The following is a 25,346-nucleotide window of genomic DNA, read 5'->3' on the forward strand; positions in this document are numbered from 1 at the left end:
AGGGATTTTGTCCCACTCCTCTTTGCAGATCCACTTCAAGTCATTGAGGTTTCGAGGCTGACGTTTAGTAACTTCAGCTCCCTCCACATATTTTCCATGGGTTTAAGGTCTGGGAACTGGTTAGGCGACTGCAGGACCTTAATTTGCTTCTTCTTGAGCCACTCCTTCGTTGCCTTGGCAGTGTTTTTTTGGGTCATTGTCATGCTAGAATATCCATCTATGACCCATTTGTAATGCCCTGGTGTTGATGCAGTGAAGTTGTCCTTTCCCCTTAGCAGAAAAACGCCCTCAAAGCATAATGTTTTCACCTCCATGTTTGATGGTGGGGATGGTGTTCTTGGGGTCACAGGCAGCATTCCTAATTCTCCAAACACGGCGAGTTGAGTTGATGCCAAAGAGCTTGATTTTGGTCTCATGTGACCACAACACTTTCACTCAGTTTTCCTCTGAACCATTCAGATGTTCATTAGCAAACTTCAGATGGGCCTGTACATGTGCTTTCTTGAGCAGGGGGGCCTTGTGGGCGCTGCAGGATTTCAGTCCTTCACAGCGTAGTGTGTTACCAATTGTTTTCTTGGTGACAATGGTCCCAGCTGCTTTGAGATCATTTACAAGATTCTCCTGTGTAGTTCTGGGCTCATTCCTCACTGTTCTCATGATAATTGAAACTCCATGAGGTGAGATCTTGCATGAAGCCCCAGACCAAGGGAGATTGACAGTTATTTTGTGTTTCTTCCATTTGCGAATAATCGCACCAACTGTTGTCACCCTCTCACCAAGCTGCTTGGCGATGGTCTTATAGCCTATTCCAGCTCTGCGTAGGTCTACAATCTTGTCTCTGACATCCTTGGACAGCTCTTTGGTCTTGGCCATTGTGGAGAGATTGGAATCTGCTTGATTGCTTCTGTGGATGGGTGTCTTATACAAGTAACAAGCTGAGATTAGGAGCACTCCCTTTAAGAGAGTGCTCCTAATCTCAGCTAGTTACCTATATAGAAGACACCTGGGAGCCAGAAATCTTGCTGATTGATAGGAGATCAAATACTTATTTCACTCATTAAAATGCAAATCAATTTATAACTTTTTGAAATGCGTTTTTCTGGATATTTTTGTTGTTATTCTGTCTTTCACTGTTAAAATAAACCTACCATTAAAATTATAGACTGATTATTTCATAGTTGGTGGGCAGTTAGTGGGCAAACGTACAAAATCAGCAGGGGATCAAATACTTTTTTCCCTCACTGTACTTCACTCTAAGACCTTGTTCATTTGCAGAGTTTTTTTGCATGCGATCTGCAAGGGCACATCGAAAACAATTGTTCTCCATGTGCCCTGTTCACGCCACCACAACACTGGTATCATGTGCAGATTTTTTTCTGCGCAGGAATCTGCAATGTGTATAAAAAACATTGAGACACAGAGACACTAGTTTACATCTGTTTTTATGTACAAGTGAAATCTGCATGTCATTTCCATCAGTTTTTTTGCACGTATGGTGTGAACGAGGCCTATTTGTCCTAATCTGCATGCTTGTTCTGGATTACTGCCTTGTAAAAATTGGTGGATCAGCCGCAATGTATCTATAATTTTCAGAAGGGGATTAGCAAAGGCAGCAACTATTTCTCACCGTATAGATTTCCTATATGGTCCTTTTGCACTTATATTTGCTTTTGCGCAAGTATATTGGCGCTTTGCCTATTCCCTTTGAAAAGGGTTTCTAAAATGCACCAATGGGCCCAACATTTCACCTACATAATTATTATTTTCCATTGTAGAAAAGGCAGAGAATGACAGGCAGGTTCACTGTTCTTAGCCTTGTCTGCGCAATGGGGTGCTATTGAAAATAATTGACAGCACACATATACAACATTTTGTTGTATTGTGTGTAGCACCCTCCTAGGTAGGTACTAGTTTTTGATCTTTCTGCTTACAAGGAAGATGGTCAGGTAAAACTAAAGAGGGCTTTCTGCCTACCAAGGAGAAGGATCTATTGGTTAGGTCTGCTCACTGTACTCAGGTGCAGCTCAGCTTGTTCTGACTGTCTCTCGTTGGTCTAGTAGGGAGGCATATTGTACAGTGGGAGGGGACCTGACAAGTGAGTGCTTTGTTACAGCCCTTTGTTACAGCCCTCGCAGTTGGCAGAGGAAGAGTGCTGCATTGCATGTTGCAATACTGTATATAAAGCCAGAGTGCATGTGCTCAGAGTTAGTTGAGCCGGGAAACAGAATCTAGGAGGGAAAAGGAGGCCATGTGGCCCTGGGTGGTCAACCCAGGGGCCTGGAGAGAGAGAGAGGGAGAAGCTGAACTCAGAGGTCCTGTAGAGCTGACTGGAAGGGAGACACCAGGAAGGATCTAATTCTGCCTACTATGTGTACAGATCTGTGTCTTTGGGGCCTGTTGAGGGAGGGTCGACCCCCTTTAGCTAGAATAGTCAGTGGACAGGTGTCAGTAAAGGGTATGCTAGAGAGTGTCCTGAAGATAATTTATTGCTTCAAGTTTGCTGCTATTGAAAGCAAGAAGACTTAACCCTTCTATACATGTGGCTGTATGGTCAAAGCAGTGAGACTGCTTCTACTACCAATCTGGTGAGGTCAAGTGAGAGTTGTCCTTATCCTTTGTGAATAGTTCCAGTTGGAGTATCCCACTCATCCCTTCTCCCATCCAAGCTCCAAAATAAAGTAAAAAAACATAATGGACTGGTTACTGAGTAACAAGAAAAAGGGAGTAAGGGTGGGACAAGCGGGAATCCCTAGCAACCAAGAAGGGACCCCTAGCAACAAAGTAGGAATCCCTCAGCAACCAAGTGGAATCCCTCAGCAACTTAGTGGGAACCCTTGGCAACTAAGTGGGAACTATTAGCAACCATCTGCTAACCAGAGAGAGACCTTTTGAAGTCAACATTTAGCAAGCCCTATGGGGACAGTGCTACATGTGCAATAAAGAATAATTCCGGGAAAAATAAAATACACTTGCAAGAGGGCCTCCCACACTGAAAAGCTTAAGTGCCCGTTCACACAGGGGCGACGCGACTTGCAGCGCGACTCACAGACGCGACCTGCACACGACTTCAGCGGCGACTTGCAAAATGACTTCTGTATAGAAGTCAATGCAAGTCGCCTGAAGTCGCCCCGAAAATACTACAGGAACCTTTTTCTAAGTCGGAGCGACTTGAGTCGCTCCTATTAGAACGGTTCCATAGTACAGAACGGAGCGCGACTTGTCAGGCGGCTAAGTCGCCTGACAAGTCGCGGTAGTGTGAACGGGCACTCATTGTCTGGGTGGATATAGAAGAGGAAGTAATTCTACTTATCTTACCTCTGACACTCTCCTCTTCTCCCCGACTTTTATGGGCTGTGAGGGGTTCCTCTGCTTTATCATATACTGTATATAGAGGAGGAAAGCATGCAACCATGGCTGGCAGCACCATTTAGAGAGGACAAAAAAGTGGCAACCACGCCAACCTATTACTGCCTTTTGCAGCAAGGTGCACATGGAAGGGCAATGCACATCACAAACAAAAGATTTCCCAGCACACTTATCAGCCAGCCTGCAAAACAACCAAATTGGCCCTAACAGTATATGTTAAAAACAGAGGGGTTTTGTTTGCGCATAATTGCAAATATATGCATAAGCCGCAGTGCCCATGCCAAGGGACCTCTGTATATACTGCGGTCCTAACTCTAAATTTCCAGAGCCTCCATAGTAGAATTACATATAAGCATGGATAGATTAAGGATAGATAATCTATCCATTATTAGCCCTTGTACACACGGTCGTACATTCCGACAACAAAAGCCGTCGGATTTTGTCTGACGGATTTTGTCCGAAACTGGTGTTGCATACACACAGTCGGACAAAGTTGTCGGAAAATCCGATCATTCGTAACGTGATGATGTTATTTAGGTATGACGGGACTACATTCAGGCTAGTAGCCAATAACTTTGGTCTAGGAATTTGATCTGAGCATGCGTGGCACTTTGTCCGATCGGAATTCTCTACATGTTGTCAGAAACTTTTTATATCCAGCTCTCAAACTTTGTTGGTCGGACATTCCAACGGAAAAAGTCAGATGAAGCCCACACACGGTCGGATTATCCGACAACATGGTCTGATCTGACATTTTCCGTCGGAATGTCCGACCGTGTGTACAAGGGCTTATACATTAAGTACTCCTATTACGGAGACTGGAAATTTATAGTTAGGACCTCAGTTTATACATAGGTCCCTTGGCGTGGTCACTGCGGCTTATGCATATTTTTGCAAATATCCGCAAACAAAACCCTCTGTTTTTCTGGTACAATATTTTTATTGAAATGTGAAAAGGATATAAATGCAACATTTCCACGCATGGGGATACAAGTAGACTCAAGACAAAACAGCGAGAATTAGGAAACATGGAATATATTTTTAAAGAATAAACTGCTGATCAACAGGGACCCACCAGCCTAAAACAGGGTGCCTGGGCCATAGGGTACAGGGGCTGGAGTGTGGAACAACCCACAGAATTATATAGAAACAAAGCTTAGACTGGTCATTTAATGAAGAAAGGGAGATTTAAAAAAAAAAAAATAATAATAAACAACAAAGGAGGGGGGGGTGCTTGTGTCCGCTGATGGTTTTGGCCTTTCTGGTAAAGCCATCGTCAAATGTCAGAGCCTCCAGCAAAGAGATCAGTGAACAGCACAGTACCGACCTCACCAAAACGTACTATAAATCTTCTGAAATGTGCAGTTAGAGTCAGCAGTGTCCGAGATATCAAACTGCAGATATACAGCTCTGAGGCTGTAGGTACAGGCGTGCCTAGGTACACTCACATACCAGGAAGTGCACTTCTGTTTTTTTCAGGAGTAATTTAGTGTAAAAAAAAAAAAAAGTTAATCTTTTAAGGTACTGCTTAAAGTGTTACTAAACCCAGAACCTGCATATATCTGGTCTCCCACAGTACACAGAACATGGAAATACAATTATTTTAGTAAATATAAACTGATAAATACCTTTTCTCATCAGTAGTGTTTGGCTGATGCCATTTATTATCAATTGTAGCGCCGGGCTCCTGAAGAGCACTTGCTATGTTTTTATAAATTTAGTTTTTCCTAAGACCATAGTTGGGTTTTAGGGTTAATTTCAGTAAATTATGGTCTAGGCATCAGTTTGGCTGGACTGTATTGTGTTCTGCCTGGTCATGGGTGTAGGTGTCACCTTTGGCAGGCATTGGAACGCAGTCTGGTTGGACGCATTGGGTACCAATCTCTCTCTCGGAGCCAATCAGTGGGTGCGTTGTCTCACTGTGTATTCCGGGGGAGGGTACTTAAGGTGCTGAGGTTATGTGATTCGAGGTTCGGGTCCAGAAGTATGTTCTGACTCCCTGGTCCTGGCCCTCCTGACCAGCCCCCAGAGGCCCTCATGGCCTGGGGTGCGGATCCATCCGTTTCCAAGTCTCAGGGCTGGCTAGCCCGAGGCACAGTAACTGGAAGGAGGGTTCCAAGGTGGTCCGGTGCCGTCTCTGGTTTGGAGAGGCCCAGCAACTGAAAATGCAACCAGGGGAGGACTCTTCAGAAGAGGGCCACGCACAAGGCTGGCTGCTCGGTAAGAGCCTGGAAGCTAAGCTGAAAGGATACCAAGTGAATCCGCATTCTTACGGTATCGCCGGACCGGCTGCAAGATACTGGTACCGTAACAGAGTTAGTTCCTAATTTTATTCTTCAGTTACAACTAAGTTTCTGTGAGAGACTTTCTGTTCTATTCTAAAGTTCTACAATCAAGTCTGTGGCAGAGACTTTGCTAAACTTAAAGCGGAGGTCCACCCTAAAGTGGACCTTCCGCTCATTGGAATCCTCCCCCCTCCGGCGCCAGAATTGGCACCATTCAGGGGGGTGCAGGCACCTGTACAGTACAGGTATCTGCACCCACTTCCGGCGTAGATTCTGCAGAAGGTACACCCCTTTCCACAGAATCTACGGCCCTTTCCGAAAGTCCCCCGCTGCCTCCTGGGAAACACACGGATCCCAGAGACAGCGGGGACCATCCTTATTGCGCAGCGTGACTCACGCATGCGCAGTAGGGAACCGGGAAATGAAGCCGAAAGGCTCCACTTCCTGATTCCCATACCCAAGATGGCGGCGGCAGCACCCGAGAGATGATCGAGAGATCGGCTTCGGGTGCCGACATCGCGGGCGCGCTGGGCGGGTAAGTGTCACTATTTTAAAAGTCAGCAGCTGCAGTATTTGTAGCTGCTGGCTTTTTTAAAAAAAAACGGCGGACTCCCGGCAGACTCCCACTTTAAACCACCTGTCAGTTGCTAAATTCACCAAAAAAAAGAGATTTATCCGATAGTTGAAATATACAGTTGTGAATGGCTATTCCCGGGACCACCTAGAGAGAGACATTTCCAGTGTCAGCAGTTCCAAGAGTACCTGAGCTTTACTACCCATACCCTCTATTCCTTACTGAGAGACTGTGTTCTGTTCAGAGTTTTTGCAAATAAAAATTCCTAAAGGGATTCAAGTGTCAGTCTCTACATCTATTGTATGTATCGTTTATTGGGCCATCAACCTAAGGAAACCCCTAGACGAGCACGAGGTGGAAAAGGTAACGGTAAGCCCAACAAAACCAGCCGCTCCTTCGGGGGTCAGTGCTACACAATGAACTGTGTTTACTCTTTTTAAATCATAATGAGCACAGAAACTACCCAAATGACCCTGATCAAAAGTTTACATACCCCAGTTCTTCCACCCAAAAATGGAACTTCGGTTTTAAGTGCTGGTGACCCCCTGAAATGCCACATTTGGCATGTCATTTTTTTGGGGGGGAGCGGGTACCCTGTTTTTAGAGGCATCCAGCTCCCACTTGCTTCCCTGGCACCGTAGCGCCAAAAGGAAGATCACCTCTCCCTGCAATCTTCTGGGACACATCACGTGTTCCAGAAGATTGCCCGGCCATTCACAGCACACGGCTTGTGCATTCACAGTGCGCGCCCGGCTGTGAAGCCACAGCCAGGCGCCCACAGTTAGAATGGCGGTGCGCGGAGAGGACGGGAAGAGGAGCGCATGTTTTCAGAGAGTCCTGTATTTCACCTGAAGTTATTTGTGGGTTTTTCTTTGCATCCCAAACAATTTTCCGCAGGGTCATTTGGGTAGTTTCTGTTGTCATTATGATTTAAAAAGAGTAAATACAGTTGATTGATAATAAATGGCTTCATCCAATCACTAACCATGAGTGAAAGAATGTTTTTGTGTTATCATTCATATTCTCAGAAAAATGGCCAAGAAATCATAAATTCTGCCAGGGTATGTAAACTTATGAGCACAACTGTAGCAGTCTTGTGACTTCTATCAGTTCCTAGTAAAGCTTGTAGTCAGAGTTTTCATTCTCCCCTGATCCTCTGTTTGGAAATGACTGAACAGTGCTGATTGGCCCTGTGCTGATCACATGCACCCTAGAAAAAGAAAAAAAAGAAAAACTCTCTAGCAATACAAACCAAACTAAGCATGTGCAGCACGTCCCCTGGCTCTGTAAATATCAGGTTATTTTTTGGAGACAGTGGAAGAAGAGGAGGATCAGAAAGACAGGATCAAACACCCTTTATACACAATGCAACCGATTTAATACCTTATGTTCCACAGTAAGTATAACAAGCATGCTTAACTGCATATACAGACTGATTTTACTGCTGTGGGTTTTGTAACACTTTGAGGACAATTATCATTTCTATGACAGGAGCTCTTCACTTTTGGAGTTACACTTTGTAGATATTACCTGAAACTTGAAACTCTGCCATGGTGCCAATTTGAAGAGGTTTTCAGTTCTCTTCAAAACTAAAATATCAACTTAGGATGGACTAAACCTTTAAAGTTGAAGCAAACTCTCTCAATCAAGATTGACTTTTTTTAATCCTTATGCTGCTAGCATTAGTAAATAAATAGAAAAGTATTATATGTACTTGTTTAACTTTTTTTTTTTTTAAGTTTATTCAGTTGCTTCCTGGTTTCTGGCCTAGGCCATAATGAAGTCAGACATCACAGGAACCTTTTTTCTTTCATCAGGAGGTGGATGGGAGGGGGTTTCTCAGCTAAACACGCCTTCCTGCTGGTGTTTCGTCTGATTAGGTGACCCGTAAGAATCTAAAACGGAAGTGATGTTCCGTCGCCGCCATCTTGCTACACCCCGCACTTGTCCACAGTAAGGATACAGTGAGAAGGCAGCAAGCAGGCATCTTGTTACACCCACCGGAGTCATGCATTTCACACTTATTTTTAACAGTAAACTGAGCTTATATAGTGAAATACAGTATTTAGAAATCCGTCTGACTGTTTAGATGTTGAATTTTAACCACTTCAGCCCTGGACGATTTTACCCCCTTCCTTACAAGAGCACTTTTTGCGATTCGGCACTGCGTCGCTTTAACTGACAATTGCGCGGTCATGCGACATTGCACCCAAACAAAATTTACGTAATTTTTTTTCCCACAAATAGAGCTTTCTTTTGGTGGTATATGATCACCTCTGCAGTTTTTATTTTTTGCGCTGTAAACAAAAGAGCGTCAATTTTGAAAAAAACAATATTTTTTACTTTTTGCTATAATAAATATCCCATTAGGGATATTTATTATAGGCGGTCGGGAATGGGAGGACGTCATATGACGCCCGCCCAGGATGGGAGATCCCATCTGCGGGCGTCATATGACTATGAGTGGGTAGGGAAGTGGTTAAACGAAGTGACAAGCCTGCTAATCTGACAGGTTTGTTAGTATGACAGAATACCGCTGCTTTGAAAAATCAACATCAGTCAGATGGATTTCTAAATACTGTATTTCACTATTTAAGCTGAGTTTACTGTTAAAAGTTAGTGTGAAGTGCTTGACTCCGGTGGGTGTAACAAGGTGTCCACTTGCCGCCTTCTCATTGTATCTTTACTGTGGCCGAGTGCGGGGTGTGGCAAGATGGCAGCAACGGAATGTCACTTCCGTAAAAAAAAACTGACGGGTCGCCTAATCTGATGAAACACCATGTCTGAGCTAAGGCCAGATGGATTCCAGGAAGTAAATGCTACATGAATCTTCTGCCCTAATTTAAGATGGCCAGAGCTAGAAATGATAGGGGGTGTTTTTCAAAGTGATTTCTCAACAAAATAAAGCATGGAGCCATGGATGGATTGGTGAGTTAGCTGCGAGTATTAAAAATAAATTACATAGCATTTTCAGTTTGTGGTGCTCAGATACAATTTAGTTCCTACTTTAAATAAAAAGAGAACGTAATTATGGTTTCATAACAAGAAAAGATTGTCACTTTGGGTATTTCATGTTCAGTTTAAAGGCTTGGTGATGCAGTGGAATCTGGAAATCATCCATCCCAGCTGTTAACCTGTAGAGTGATTGTATGCTGTACTTAGTGGCTTGCTGTACTCCCCCCATAGAGAGCTGTCATACTGGGCTCTAGTGTATTACAGGGCCCCTCTACTCCTCCATAGGCGTATGAAGTGCAGAGCGCAGTGACAACCTTAATTCATAGATTACTTTACATAGCAAGTTCACTGTCCCACAAATAACTTCTCATGTCCCTCAGAGAGTTCAGGCCTGGTACTATGTATGTAGAAATCAAGCGAGTAGTTCCATTGTTCTGCTGGAACTCCATGAAAGGAAATCTGTTTGGAAAAATGATTCTCGTGCGTGTTAAAGTGCTTTGATTAGAGGAGAAAAGGAAACCTGCAATGAGGAAGTATGGAGGCTGTCATCGCAAACCCTCCCCATCTAAAAAAAAATGAGTTCCCTGGCTGTTATTTCAGTAGCTGACCTTTTAATCTACACGCTTGTTCTGGGTCAGTGAATCAGGAAGAGTAAAGTGTATGTAAACCATAACGATTAACTTATCTTCTCTCCTGTTAAATTCATTTTGTTATATCTGTTTGATTAGTGCACCTTTACCCTCAGCTTCTTTAGCAAGGCAGTGGTCATCTTGGAGGTGTTTGGAGTCGTTATCATGTTGGAATACTGCCCAGCGGCCCAGTCTCCATAGGTAGGGAGATCATGCTCTGCTTCAGTATGTCACAGTACATGTTGGCATTCATGGTTCCCTCAATGAACTGTAGCTCCCCAGTGCTGGCAGCACTAATGCAGTCCCAGACCATGACACTCCCACCACCATGCGTGACTGTAGACAAGACACACTTGTCTTTGTACTCCTCACCTGGTTACCGCTCCGCACGCTTGACACCATCTGAACCAAATACATTTACATTTATCTTGGTCTCATCAGACCACAGGACATGTTTCCAGTAATCCATGTCCTTAGTCTGCTTGCAAACTGTTTGTGGGCTTTCTTGTACATCATCTTTGGCAGAGGCTTCCTTCTGGGATGACAGCCATGCAGACTAATTTGATGCAGTGTGCGGTGTATGGTCTGAGTACTGACAGGCTAACCCCCCACCCCTTCAACCTCTGCAGCAATGCTGGCAGCACTCATACGTCTATTTCCCAAAGACAACCTCTGGATATGATGCTGAGCATGTGCACTCAACTTCTTTGGTCGACCATGGCAAGGCCTGTTCTGAGTGGAACCTGTTCTGTTTAACAGCTGTATGGTCTTGGTCACCATGCTGCAGACTCAGTTTCAGGGTCTTTGCAATCTTCTTATAGCCTAGGCCATCTTTATGTAGAGCAACAATTCTTTTTTTCAGATCCTCAGAGAGTTCTTTGCTCTGAGGTGCCATGTTGAACTTCCAGTGATTAGTATGAGAGAGTGAAAGTGATAACACCAAATTTAACACACCTGCTCCCCAATCACATCTGAGACCTTGTAACACCAACGAGTCATGTGACACCGGGGAGGGAAATGGCTAATTGGGCCCAATTTGGACATTTTCACTTGAGGTGTACTCGCTTTTGTTGCCAGCGGTTTAGACATTAATGGCTGTGTGTTGAGTCATTTTGAGGGGGCAGCAAATTTACACTGTTATACAAACTGTACACTCTTTACATTGTAGCAAAGTGTAATTTCTTCAGTGTTGTCACATGAAAAGATATAATAAAATATTTACAAAAATGTGAGGGGTGTACTCACTTTTGTGAGATACTGTGTGTGTGTGCGTGCGTGTGTGTGTGTGCGTGTGTATATATATATATATATATATATATATATATATATATATATAAAATCTCTATACCATTTTATTTCATTTTACTTTTTTATAAAATAAATATATTAAATAGATAGAAATTTACATGTGTTTAGGCTAATTATTTTTACTGTTGTCCTAGTTTGTGCCCAAGGACAAAGATTAAACACAAGAGAATAAGTTTTAACAAAGCGAGAATATTTGTAGAGATGAAAAGCTGCTGTTATTTTAGTTAATGATTGTGATGTTTTATTCTACAAAGGAATGTAAGTGACTTGGATTAAAGTTGAACTCCAGGCAGATATAAAAAAAAAAACACCAACAAATTCAATTCGGTTATGCATTTATTAACTCTTTAATGCCTGAGTCAATTGAATGTCTCAATGCAGTTTTGCAACTTTTGTTAGTAGTAAATTTGTACATATTATCACAGCTACCTGTGTCTCCAGGTAAATTATACCTTGTTTTTTTCAGAATAAATTGGGCTTTCATTTGGTGGTAAATGTAAAATAGAAAATTTTATCGAGATCTCTGGTCTCCAATCAGAGAAATCGGAGAAGTGTGAGCCGGGGGACTATTACGGGGCAAGTATATATGTTACATGATTGTAAAGAAAACCAGTATTTCTATAAAAATATAATTTATTGAAAATAAAAGCATTACAGTTTCAAATATATATCACAATTTCAAGGGGAAGGTGAGGTATTTCGACTAGTTTCGATTCTCAGCTTCTTCAGGAAATTACCCACATCTAAAATTACATTAGTTTATTTATGAGAATACACAAATCATCATATAGTAACAATGAATTTAACAAATACATCAAGGAGACAATGTTATAATGCATAGTGAAGGCGGGGTCTTACCAATCAGCACTTGACCCTGAATAGGCCGAAAACCAGGATGGGGGGAAGAAAAGCCTTACCCAGCGACTGGGAGGGGGATAAACACCGACAGCCGATCTAGATCTGGGAAAAAATAGTTATTCAGTTTATTGCGAAGTAAAAAAAAGAAGTAAAAGGGGGGGAGGAGAAGTAATAAAAGAAAAGAGAATGACCATTTGCCAAGGGTAAGTGAAGTAGTAAACATCAAGTGTGGCAAGCCTACAGAAATGAAGACCACTATATTAGACTGTGAATGAAGGTGATTATAAAATAGTTATAAAATTAAGAAAATATAAAAGTTATATAGACTATATAGTATATCTTTTATTACTTCTTTTATTACTTCTCCTCCCCCCCTTTTACTTCTTTTTTACTTTGCAATAAACTGAATAACTATTTTTGCCCAGATCTAGATCGGCTGTCGGGGTTTATCCCCCTCCCAGTAGCCGGGTAAGGCTTTTCTTCCCCCCCCCCATCCTGGTTTTCGGCCTATTCAGGGGCAAGGGCTGATTGGTAAGACCCCGCCTTCACTATGCATTATAACATTGTCTCCTTGATGTATTTGTTAAATTCATTGTTACTATATGATGATTTGTGTATTCTCATAAATAAACTAATGTAATTTTAGATGTGGGTAATTTCCTGAAGAAGCTGAGAATCGAAACTAGTCGAAATACCTCACCTTCCCCTTGAAATTGTGATATATATTTGAAACTGTAATGTTTTTATTTCCAATAAATTATGTTTTTATAGAAATACCGGTTTTCTTTACAATCGTGTAACATATATATGTGCCCCGTAATAGTCCCCCGGCTCACACTTCTCCGATTTCTCTGATTGGAGACCAGAGATCTCGATTAAATTTTCTATTTAACTAATTGGGATGAGGGTGCACACTGATACTTCATAATTTTGATCGATCAACGTGAGGCCATTGATGATTTATGGTGGTAAATGTAGATAGAAATATCCTGATTTTTTTTTTTATTATTATTATTATTATAATGAATTAAAAACCAGCAAAAATATATATATTTTTTACATTTTAACTGTATACTTTTTTGTCATTACCATTATCCACCAGAAAAAAAAAAAAACGAAAAAGTCTCCTGCCCCTGATATTTGCAGCTATACTACATACAGCATTTGTACAATATTTGTGGCTTGTAGCGTACCCATTGTAGGACTGATTAGAAACTATAGTGCACATTTTGTTTTTTTATCTAAACGCACTGACAATAAAAAGGCAAAACTATTTTTACCCAAACCAGCCTCCTGTAACCTCCTGTACAATGGCCAGTGGCATTGGGAGAGGGATGGGGTGCATTAGTATTCAACTAGGTGTTTTGCATTTCCATGTACAAACAAGGAACATGGTGACAGAATGAAAGAGCAGAGGGATAACTTCATCAGTCTCTTGATTACCTTTATTGTCCAATCACATACTAGGGGTGGGGAGGTGACCTAGTTGTTTTTCTTAACAAAAATCAGGTCAACGACTTGGCTGTGCTGGGTGGTAGAGCTGTGGAAATCTCAGGGCTGGGTGGGCATGAATACAAGTCATTTGGCAGCTCCCATAAATGTATTTTAATGGTGTATTTAGTTATTTGTCTGGAGTTCAGATTTAAATGTTCCTGCAAAGATATGTATTGCTATGGATAAACAGAACCATTACCACATTTGATTGGGTTATGTAGACCTTAGCTTGTGAAACCACAGGGTATTTATGAAGCTCCTACAAGCTAAATTGAAGTCATGTTATTTAAACCACTTTAAAGGTCCAGTGGCACATGGCTTTTGTCACTTCAAACAGGTTTTGCATTTGTTTACTAGTCTATTACAATGCAACTCCTGCTTGAAGCAAGTCAGACAGTGGTCAAATGCATCTGTCAACAAATTCTGAATGATCTCAGAAGTGTCTTGAATGGATGTCATCAATATAACCCTAAGGAATGAACAGCAGAGATTAATGTCATTTTCAGGTGTGTTTCTTGGAAAATGCAGCACTAGTCTTATTTTCATCTACTGTAATGCTAATGGAGAGCTTATCTAATTAATGGGTGAGTGGGAGCGGAAGCTTTGACAGATGAAGCTGGGACCAAAGGGAGCTGCGGACAGTTTATATAAGTGATAGCAAATTAATTTTATATTCATTTTAACAGAACACTTAAGCTGCAAGACATTACTACATTAATCCCCAATGCTTTCAAATCTATCATGCTGCAGATGCTGCCGCAGTGCTGAAGTACAAGTACAAGAACACTTTGGTGCTTTATAAATAGCAAGATCTATCAAATAAATGTTGGTTCTCATCTCAGAAGTTATGGTAACGATGCAAAGCAAAAAAAAGGATCATGATTAGAGACAAGCATAAGAGAATTCTGTGATTGTTATAATAAATATGCTCTTATATATGCTCACAGCTTCTGAGGGTTCGTAAACGTGTGAAAGTGGACCTTCAAAGGTCTCCTCGCCTCCCCCAAAGAACTTCAGACCTCACATTGTATATTCAATTCTAGCAGCTGGCAGACTGGCAGAATTGTGGCTTTACCTGCCTTCTTCCTAATGGGCACATAGACTCATATGAATGGCTACCATTGCATCAGTTTACTGTTGGGTTGACACATAGACCATTACAACTGACTAGTGTTTGTGCAGTACTAGCTCTAGACAAAAGACAAAACTGGGGAACTGTGAGTCTGCAGAACTCTACAGACTATCTGCGGGTAATTTTGCCTGTGTTTCTTCCACCATACAAGATAGTACTGGATGTCAAACTCACCCTGTTATGTCAATAGTGCTGCAACCATTTGGGGTTATCATCTTTGGAGGCTGTAGCAACAAACTTTCTTTTATTTGAGATGCCATACCCCATTTCTACTCTCTGAGCCTCACTATTTCCATATTACCAATATGCCATTTTTACTGCATTGATTCTACCAAACCTGAAAATAGGGAAGTATTGCCAGGAGATGAGAAGGAAGTTTAGGAGTCTAAGGGGAATTAGCTCATTAAGCCATCTTGGGAAGTGAACCCATTCATTGAAAGGAGTATGAAGATTGAAGGGATGTGATCATCTGGAGCAAAAGGGAACCTGACAAAGTTTTCAATTTAGATTAGTTTACATGAAGACCCAAGAGAGTGGCAAACTTATCCACGATGGTTAGTGGGTTAGGAATAGAGATGTAGTCTGTAAACAGTGTAAGTTTACAGTCAGTACCAGCCGCTTTAACTCCCTTAGTGTGGACCATCATTCTTATAGCTTCTGCTAAAAGTTTAAGCTCTAAGTAGAACAAAATGGATAAAAGTGGAAAGCCTTGTCTGGTACTTCTCCGAAAAAGGGTCAAATTCAATCCATAGCACTTGAGTTTAGCCTGTAGGGAACTATAGAAAGCTGCTATCATCGAAAACTTTGGAGATATCTAAGAATAGCAATAATAGTTCTTGCAAACGAGAGCAGGCCAAGTGATTACAGTGAAGTACAGTACTATTCAAATGCTGGCTCCCTCTTGTCACCTAGGAATGAAGCCAACCTGGTTCTTGCTCATGCACTCTGCAGTATAGTTGAGCATCAGGGAAATGTAGATCCAAAAGATCTGGTGTGCCAAGGTTCGCCATCACTGGTCTAGAGGTTAAGATATTCATGAGCATCTTTATGTCAACATTCAGAAACGATTTTGGTTGATAATTACACCAGTTGTGAAGTCCCTTGTTTGGTTTGGAGACCATAGCGATAATTGTTGTAAGCATGATGAATGAAAAGGATTCCCCTTGTTTAATTCAGTTAAAGAGTTGAGTTAAGCATGGAGCAATTACATCAGACTTTTTTTTAACATCCATATGGAATCAGAAGACCAATGGACACACTTTTGTCTTAAGAGTCCATAATCTTTTATTGCTGATATTTCAGGGACATCCCTGATGTTTCAGGGACCAAAATATCCCCCTGCCTTGTTAGGCTTCTGAGGTTTTTCTATCGCTCAACTACCCTTTGTTTGACGGGGGAAAAAATCAGAGTTCAGCTAAGCACATCTACCTTTTTATTGAATTTTCTTACAAAGGAGGTTGAGGAATCTATCTGGTCCAGGGCATTTGCTAGGTTTGAGGTGTTTGATAGTAGATAATACTTTTGTTTCTGAAATGTCTGCATCTATTAAATATCTCTGGGTGAGGGTGAGGTTAGAAAGTGAAAGCCCTTGCAGGAAATCAGAGATATCTATGTCGCGATGGGGAGGTAGAATATAATTTGAAAAGATGGTGCCTAAATTCCGCTAATATCAGGAGTAGGAGGGTCCCTACTAGAGGGTGTGCCAAGGGTGAGCATACATATGTCTGAGTGACTTGAAGAAGCATGTATCTAGCCTTTGAGTTAGTTATTTGTTTTTTACCCAAAAAGAGGGATCTTTTATGAAACACTATTAATTGTTATTGTATAGTAGCATTGGCTTGTAATATGTGGGAACAATTGTCGCCAAAGTATGTTTTTCCTGCAAGTTGACTATATATTCCAGGTTTCTGCAAATAGTGAAAGATGTTGACTTGTTATTGGGGAAAGTTTAGACCAAGGAACATTTATAAGGAGCCAGTTAGAGCCATTTGAAGGTTGTAGGGAGAACTCTAGGGTAGGCCCACAGGCCTCAGGAAAACTGGGAAACTTAGGAAGGACTTGGAGGTAAGGAAAAGAAATAAGAAATGTTGAGGGGGTATTTTCCACATTATGGCCACTAGATAATGGTGGCTAATATAGGAAGTAAATATACTCCACAGTTCCATCTAGTGGCCTTAATATGGTATTTTTTCAATTTACATATTCAATCTGCAAAGAATAAAGCCTAAAAACATTCAATTTTCGCCATTCACACAGAACAAATTTACATGTAGTTTCAATGAACAAACAGCTAGGCAATTTTTTCTTTTTGTACATTATACCCTATATGTGCAGATAAGCCCTTGTCAAGATATTTGGGAAGGGGGGAGATGTTCAGAGGGAGTTAAAGGAGAGAAAGGGGTACAAACTAGACAGTGCATACAGAATGCAAGTCGAACAACATAACAGTAAGTTAAATATGTTCTTGGTTCACACCCGTACGGATTTGCAGCCCGTGTTTGCACAGGCACGCCAGCCCATTCATGCGTTTCTTGCAAAAAAAAGGTGCTTGGACCTTTTTAAAAGCATGACTGCAGGGAATTCTCATGGTGCTTTTAAACAATGCGATTTCCCTGCAGTTCCCACATCTGCAAATGCGCTGCAAGTTGCGTGGGGGAGCCATTAAGAATGAATGGCTGCCCTACGCGTCCCCACAGAACAGTGTGATTTGACTGTGATTCCCGCACAAGTGCAGTCAGGTGTGAACCTAACTGGGCACAGTGTGGAGCTGCCTGCCTTCTGAACTGCCTGGGGTCGTTAAGGTTAGAGGTGGTGTGTAGATTACCGAAAGGTCTACAATTTGGAAATTGAAGACACCAGTGCAGGGAGAAGGTCCCTAGAAGGAGTGGAGCGGTGTCAGGCCAACTATGCCCCCAGGTCCCATGCATGGTGTACTGTGGCAATAGTTATGCACGCAACCTGTAAAATTCATTTTGATAATCACCCTCCTAAGGCTATGTATTCACATGTATTAAAGCAGAGAATTCTGTACCTTCCTAAATTCAAGGCCTCAAAAAGTTTGTTGAGCAAAATAATTTAAAGCTGAACTCTTTCAATCATGGAGACTTTACATTACCTAGGGTGATCTGCTTGCAGTCTGCCTTAGAACACCCACTCCTCCAGACTAACATTTATCCATAAGGGCATTTTGATATTTGCACAACGCCTCCCATGAGCCAATCTACTGCTTGTATCAGGGGTGAGCATTCTCCTTGCGCCATTCACAAACCACGATCTGCCTGCATTGCATAGGGAAGCACAACAGCCTAGTAATGACATCACTGTGTCTAAAATAAGGTATGTAATGAAAACCGAAAGGTTTTATTTCAAGTAGTAATTAGCATGTAGATGAGGAGGAATAAGGGAAGGCAAAATATAACTAGATAAAACTTCAAGCTCAACTCCCTGCAAAAAAAAAATGTTTTCCCATGCAGTTGAGCTGTGCCCACACTGCATAGGCTAAAGCGGAGTTCCACCTACATATTTTTTATTTTTTATTAAAAGCAACTGTTTTTATTTAATTAATCTCAGGCTGTAATCACTATTTTTAGTAAAACTGCCACTGTATTTTCAATTTTTTTAAATAAAACTAACCTTTGTTTTGGATGTGTTGCATGCTTCCATCTTGCTTGTGGGCATGTGGGTACTAGGATACTATTCTGGGATATGGTGATGTGCATTAAACACAGGTTACAGCGCAGGATACATCTTTGGTTGTCATCACAATCACATTTAAATCTCGCGATGCTGAGAGGCAACGATGCCCACTGACCCCTGGGAATCATGACACACATCTACCAGGAGCCAGTGTGCCGCAGGAAACTACATACATTACCGCGGAGGGGAGAAACAGGAAGAGAGAGAGAGAGGCTTGGAAACAAGGTACACAAAGAGGAAAACAAAAATAAAAATCCCCAATGCAGTTATTACGGTCAGTTTAGAAGCTAATGATGGGAAGATTAAAAAGTTTGTGGAACTCCGCTTTAACTGCTTGTTTTGTACAGGCAGAGGCATCTCTCTAATTAGGTGGTTGCCTTAGGCCTCGCGCTTACCACAACCTCAATGATTTGCCGGGACCATCAGAGTCCCATAATGCCCGCGGCTTGTGCGGGGTGTCTCCATTCCTGCCCGCTGCAAGCTCCACAGTGTATAGCAGCCAGCATCCCCCCCCCCCCCCAGCTGCTTGACACACACCGTGCACTGCGGAGCTGAGTGAACCCAACCCGCCCCTCCTCCTCCTGTTCTGATGTTTTCCTGTGTGCAGAGGAGGAGGAGGGGTGGAGGCTCACCACTATACCGAGAGCGCGCTGGTCTGAGGTCTGTATAATCTAAAAGTGAGTCTTGCATGAGGGGGGCAACAAAGAGTTCACTTGGAGTGATTTGGGGGAGAGGATATGTGCTAAGGGGGCACTTTAGAATTTGTGCTACAAGGGGGCTTGGATATGAAATCAATCCCCCGGCACATGTCTTCTCCTCTCCCAAAGCACCCCCTAGCACATATTCCCCCCCCCCAATCAAACAGATGCTGTCTGCCACAAAGGGGGGGGGGGGGTGGGTTCTAGGCTCCACACAAGAGATGTGGATAAATTCTCCCATTGCCCAAACTAGTATACCCCTTCCAGGCAAGTTAGTGGAGAAAAGTGTGAATCGCACAGGAACGTACTGTGCTTTTTGTGCAATTCACATGTGACCCAGGTGCAGTGCAATTCAGTTTCAGCCCATTCATGTCCCCAGTCTCTGACCATCTCTTGTACCATGTCTGCAGTCTCTGATCATCTTCTGTATCATGTCTGCAGTCTCTGATCATCTTCTGTATCATGTCTGCAGTCTCTGATCATCTCCTGTAGTATGTCTGCACATTAGAATTCCCCTCTAAAGTCTGCAAGTTCTCCCTTAGATCATGATCTGCAGAATTCCCCTTTACAACAGAGTTCCCCTTGCACTTTAAGGGGGAATCCTGCAGACTCTGATATATGGGGGAACTCTGTGCTGGCTGGGTTATATTAACCTGACCTTCATGTAATTGGAGAAATATGTGTGTAATATATAATATATATATTTGATTTCAGAATTTTCTCTAACCAATTCTTCTTTAAATGGTTAATTCATAGTTCATAAAATTCAAAACTCTTAATATATGCAATTTATACAGTTCGTTTTTATTGCTTAAACTATTTTTCCCATTATGGGCATGAGTGGGGCCTCATATCTCAAATTTGCCTAAGGCCTCATGAAGCCTAGAGCCGCCTCTGTGTCCAGGGGCGACCTGAAACTATATACTCACCCCATCTTCTGCTCCAGCGGGAAATGGTGCACCCCCATGATCCAGTGAAAATTGAAATTAAAAAATAGTTTTTCTAGCGCTGTCGCTGCCTATGGCGCATGGGCCATGCCTGACTGTGCCATCACCTTCAGTTCCATTGCGCCCTCTGGCATCTGAAAGGTGTAAATATGCAGTACCTTATTGCCTTGCAAAAGTTTTCACCCCCGTTGGCTTTTTATCTATTTTGTTACATTACAGCCTTTAGTTATTTTATTTTTTTTATCTGAATTGTATGTGATGGATCAGAACACAATAGTCTAAGTTGGTGAATTAGAAGTGATGAAGTGTCACATGACCTGTCATTACATATACACACCTTTGTGAAAGGCCCCAGAGGCTGCAACACCTAAGCAAGAGGCACCACTAACCAAACACTGCCATGAAGACCAAGGAACTCTCCAAACAAATAAGGGACAATGTTGTTGAGAAGTACAGGATTAGGTTATAAAAAAATATCCAAATCTTTGATGATCCCTAGGAGCACCATCAAATCTATCATAACCAAATGGAAAGAACATGCCACAGGGTTAGGTTATAAAAAAATATCCAAATCTTTGATGATCCCTAGGAGCACCATCAAAACTATCATAACCAAATGGAAAGAACATGGCACAACAGCAAACCTGCCAAGAGACGGCCGCACACCAAAACTTCAGACCGAGCAAGGAGGGCATTAATCAGAGCGGCAGCGCAAAGACCTAAGGTAACAATGGAGGAGCTGCAGAGTTCCACAGCAGAGACTGGAGTATCTGTACATAGGACGACAATAAGCCGTACGCTCCATAGAGTTGGGCTTTGTGGCAGAGTGGCCAGAAAAAAAGCCATTACTTTCAGCAAAAAAACAAAATGGCATATTTTGAGTTTGCAAAAAGGCATGTGGGAGACTCCCAGAATGTATTAAGGAAGGTTCTCTGGTCTGATGAGACTAAAACTGAACTTTTTGGCCATCAAAGAAAACGCTATGTCTGGCGCAAACACATCACATCACCCAAAGAACACCATCAGTGAAACATGATTGTGGCAGCATCATGCTGTGGGAATGTTTTTCAGCAGTTGAGACTGGGAAACTGGTCAGAGTTGAGGGAAAGATGGATGGTGCTAAATACAGGGATATTCTTGAGCAAAACCTGTACCACTCTGTGTGTGATTTGAGGCTAGGATGGAGGTTCACCTTCCAGCAGGACAATGACTCCAAACACATGGCTAAAGCAACACTTGAGTGGTTTAAGGGGAAACATGTAAATGTGTTGGAACGGCCTAGTCAAAGCCCAGACCTCAATCCAATAGAAAATCTGTGGTCAGACTTAAAGATTGCTGTTCACAAGCACAAACCATCCAACATGAAGGAGCTGGAGCAGTTTTGCAAGGAGGAATGGGCAAAGATCCCAGTGGTAAGATGTGGCAAGCTCATAGAGACTTATCCAAAGCGACTTGGAGCTGTTATAGCCGCAAAAGATGGCTCTACAAGGTATTGACTTTAGGGGGATGAATAGTTATGTACATTGAATTTTTCTGTTTTTTTGTCCTATTTGTTGTTTGCTTCACAATAAAAAAAAAAAAATCTTCAAAGTTGTGGGCACATTCTGTAAATTAAATTATGCAAATCCTCAAACAATCCATGTTATTCCAGGTTGTGAGGCAACAAAACACGAAAAATGCCAAGGGGGTCAATACTTTTGCAAGGCACTGTATATCCAGGACGCCCCAGGCACGCTTTCTGAAGCTGCTTCTTGATCCTTCTCATTCGGATGCAGAATTCTTGGGACCTAATCATTTAGACAGCCCAGACATTTCCGGAATTAATGGCCTTACTTTATTCAGCACTATTCATTAATAGAATCAGGAGATTTTTGTAACTTGTTATACGCAGGATGATCTCATGCATGAATTATTAAAGTATCATTTAGTCAGAATAAAGAGAAGCACTTTGTCTTCGACTCTCAGCAGCTATTTATTTCAGAAGTGTGACCCGGACAAATGGTACAAAAGAGCACTCTAGGCAAAAGTCACAATTGGCTAATAAATATGTAATGAGGCCAGGTATTTACCTGAGTCATTTACTGCAAATTACTTTGTTTGGAAGGAAGGTCATCTTCTTCAAATATTTGGGCCTGTAATAGGAAATTAAGCCAGACCAGCCAAAGAAGCAACCCTGACATACATGACATCAGCTCAGATTTTGTTATGAGGCTGATGTTCATGAATGTTTTGTATGCGTTATCAATGCGTTTAAAGAGGTATAAACTGTATCTGAGCACCACAAAATAAGAAATTAGTTCATTTTAATATTCAAAGCAAACTCCATCCATGCTTTCTTTAGGTAGAAAATCTATTTGAAACCCAACCGCCTCCCCAAGCATTTCTAGCAGTTCTAGCCATGGCCATCTTTAGTAATGGAAGATGATTCATGTAGCCTTTTTCCCTGGAATCCATCTGCCCTTAGCTTAGGCATCAAGGCAGGAAGGTGTGCTTAGCCGAGAAAACCCCTGCTCCCCTCTTCCAGATGAAAGAAACAAAAATTCCCATGGAGGACTCCTGAGATATATGACATCAGTTTGGCCTAGGCCACAATACAAAAAGCAACTGAGTAAATGTAAAAAGAAAAAAAAAGTTTAAAACAAATAAATATAATAGACCTTCTTATTTATTTACTGAGATTAGTTGCACGAGGATTAAAAATAGCTACAGCAGAGCCCCCCCCCCCCCACAAAGAAAATTAAAAGTCAGCAGCTACGAATACTGTAGCTGCTGACTTTTAATATTAGGGCACTTACCTTTCCAGGCATCCAGTGGTGTCCTCACCCAAGCCAATTCTTCAATCAGCTGTCGGGTGCTGGCGCCACTATCTTGACAAAGGGAAACCGGCAGTGAAGCCTTGCGGCTTCACAGCAGGTTTTCAAATGCGCATGCTCGAAGTGCGCTGCACTTTGTGAGTGGGCTGCAGTCTTCTAGGACCTGTGAAGACTCCCTAAAGGCTGCAGGGGAAGAAGGGGGGCCAAACATCCGGCTCAGTTCGCTGTGGCCAACTTAGTCTGACGGTGGGAGCTGGCATCTGTCAAAACCAGGTACCTGATCCCCCCCCCCCCCCAAAAGGTGGCAAATGTGGCAGGGGAGGGGGGGTAGGAGGTAGACAAATGGAGCTTCCAATTTTGGGTGGCGCTCTGCTTTAATGTTATTGGCCAGGGTTGTCAGGAAGAGGCCCTTGTCCTCATCAACATGGGGACAAGCTGCTTTGGGGTGGGGGGGCCACAGGGCGCCCCCTTCGCTAAAGCACCCATCCCCTATGTTGAGGGCATGCGGCCTGGTATGGTTCAGGAGGGGGGGGCACTCGCTCGTCCCCACCCCCTTTCCTGACCGTCCGGGCTGCGTGCTCGGATAAGGGTCTGGTATGGACTTTGGGGGGACTCCCACACAGTTTTTTCGGCGTAGGGGTTCCCCTTTCAATCCATACCAGGCAACGGGGCTAGCAAGGTGTCAATCTCGATGGAGGCGGCAACATTGACTTCCTTCGCTAGTCCCGTCTACCTGGAGTCACGTTCAAAATAAATGGACTTTACTCCGTGTGTGGGCAAGTCCGTTCATTTGAAAAGTCCGGTGGACTAGCACACAGACAGGTGGACAATTTTGAGTCAAGACTTCTTTCTAAGTCTGCTGGACTTTTGGGAAGAAAAAGTGCGCCGGAGCCCACACACGGGCGAATAGTCTGGCACACCACCTAGCGCAGGGGTGCCCAACCAGTAGCCCGGGGGGCCACATGTGGCCCGCAACCTCCTGCTTTGGGATAGCAGGTTCTTAAGCCCAGATCATGGGTTGCTGACCCGCCATCCCAGAGCATCAGTGTTTTAAATGAAGCCAGCAGTAGAGGAAGCAAGTGGCTGCGGAGGGAGCAGAGACGCTTTTGTCAATGCTTTCTGTATAGTGCTAGCTCCTGTCCCAAGCGGAGTGATACCAAATGCATTCTGCCTGGGACAGCAACAGCCGGCGAAACCTGAATGGAAGACTGTTATTAAAGATACGTTTATTACTAAAAGCAGTGTATACATGGGCATATCTGTTCTGCAGTGATTACTGGGCTGCTTTCAAACGAATCCGCAGATGCAGCGAATTGCACCTTCGGGTTACCAGCACTGAGCCATAGACTTCTGTTATTATCTGCGGGTTTGGTGCACTTTCAGAAAGTGCACCACACCTGCAGGTTATAATAGACATCAATCGCAAAGTTCAGCTAACCTGCAGGAAAGCCACAGGTGCACTGTACTGCACCCGCAGTGCAGGTAAACTGCCGCACATCAGTGTGAAAGCAGCCTTAGGCCCCTTTCGGTTCAACACATGCGGACCCTCCATTCACCTCTATGGAATGGCAGATGTAAACGGACTTGTGTCCATTTGCACCCACCTACCTCCAATCCAATCCACAAAAAAAAAACCAGAAGGGGATCAGTCCCCTTCCATCTGGTTGAATTGGATAGGGGGCCCCACAGAGTAGAGTGGGCTGTGTCCATATCCGCTCTACATATACAGATTGTGGCCCGCGACCAGTTACCAAGTTGCTTAAGTGGCCCTCACTCTTCAAAAGGTTGGGCACCCCTGACCTAGCTAAACTAAAAGAGTTAGAAAATGTCACTTATGGAAGCCCCAAAGGAAAATCTTGAGAGTCCAAAATCTTTAATTGCTCAACCGGGGACTGCAAGTAAAGGGACCACAAAACTCTTTATCAGGGTCGGGTGGAACAACAGAATATTATATAAACTTGAAAGTGTTCCTTTGCAGATTGGTCTGCAGGCAGAGGATATTAGGGAGGACAATCAGTGTTCACAGCAAAATGACAGGGTATTTTTTATTTGAACTATTACCCTTGAAATTCTCAATTCAGTTGAAACTCCTCCCCTAAGGTGTCCCTGTTTTGTGGCAAGCTGCCATTGGGCTCAAGTAATGACTTTGTCCACCTTCTAAGAACCTGTGAAAATGTGTGTCCAGTGCCTCGCCATCAGCTGTTCTTAAGCAATGGAGTTTTAACAGGTAAACTCACAAGGTCATTTGTTTGTAGCGCAGAGTCTATACTGTTCTATACTTGTCCTACTGTTCAACCCAGGTTCTGATCCCAATTTGGTGCAAACAGCCAGTCGAAAGTTATTGTTTCACTTAATACTTCACACAGGCAGATAGTGTCGTTTTGTGGTTTTTATTTTATTTTCTAGAACTGGGATAGGGATTGGGAAAAGCCTTGGGTTACCCAGAACCTACAACTTGATGGAGGACACTATCTAGCAAACGGTTACCTGTAAAAATAGAGGCTTCTATGAAGGAAATAGCAAACAATTCAGCACAGGGGGCTCCCACCATGGAAACAACCCTGGCCCATAGGTCTGGAACAGTTCCTCTA

At 42.8% G+C, this 25,346-nt stretch overlaps 1 protein-coding gene across 2 annotated transcripts in view; it reads left to right on the top strand.

Annotated features, from left to right (window-relative positions):
• The window catches only part of MATN2 (matrilin 2), a 174,371-nt gene that overhangs the window by 86,283 nt on the left and 62,742 nt on the right, over positions 1–25,346 (top strand). The window lies entirely within an intron of this gene.

The sequence above is a fragment of the Lithobates pipiens genome, unplaced genomic scaffold, assembly GCF_037356315.1.
Source record: "Lithobates pipiens isolate NorthernLeopardFrog02 unplaced genomic scaffold, aLitPip1_a1.2 Scaffold_19, whole genome shotgun sequence".
Classification (NCBI taxonomy): Eukaryota; Metazoa; Chordata; class Amphibia; order Anura; family Ranidae; genus Lithobates; species Lithobates pipiens.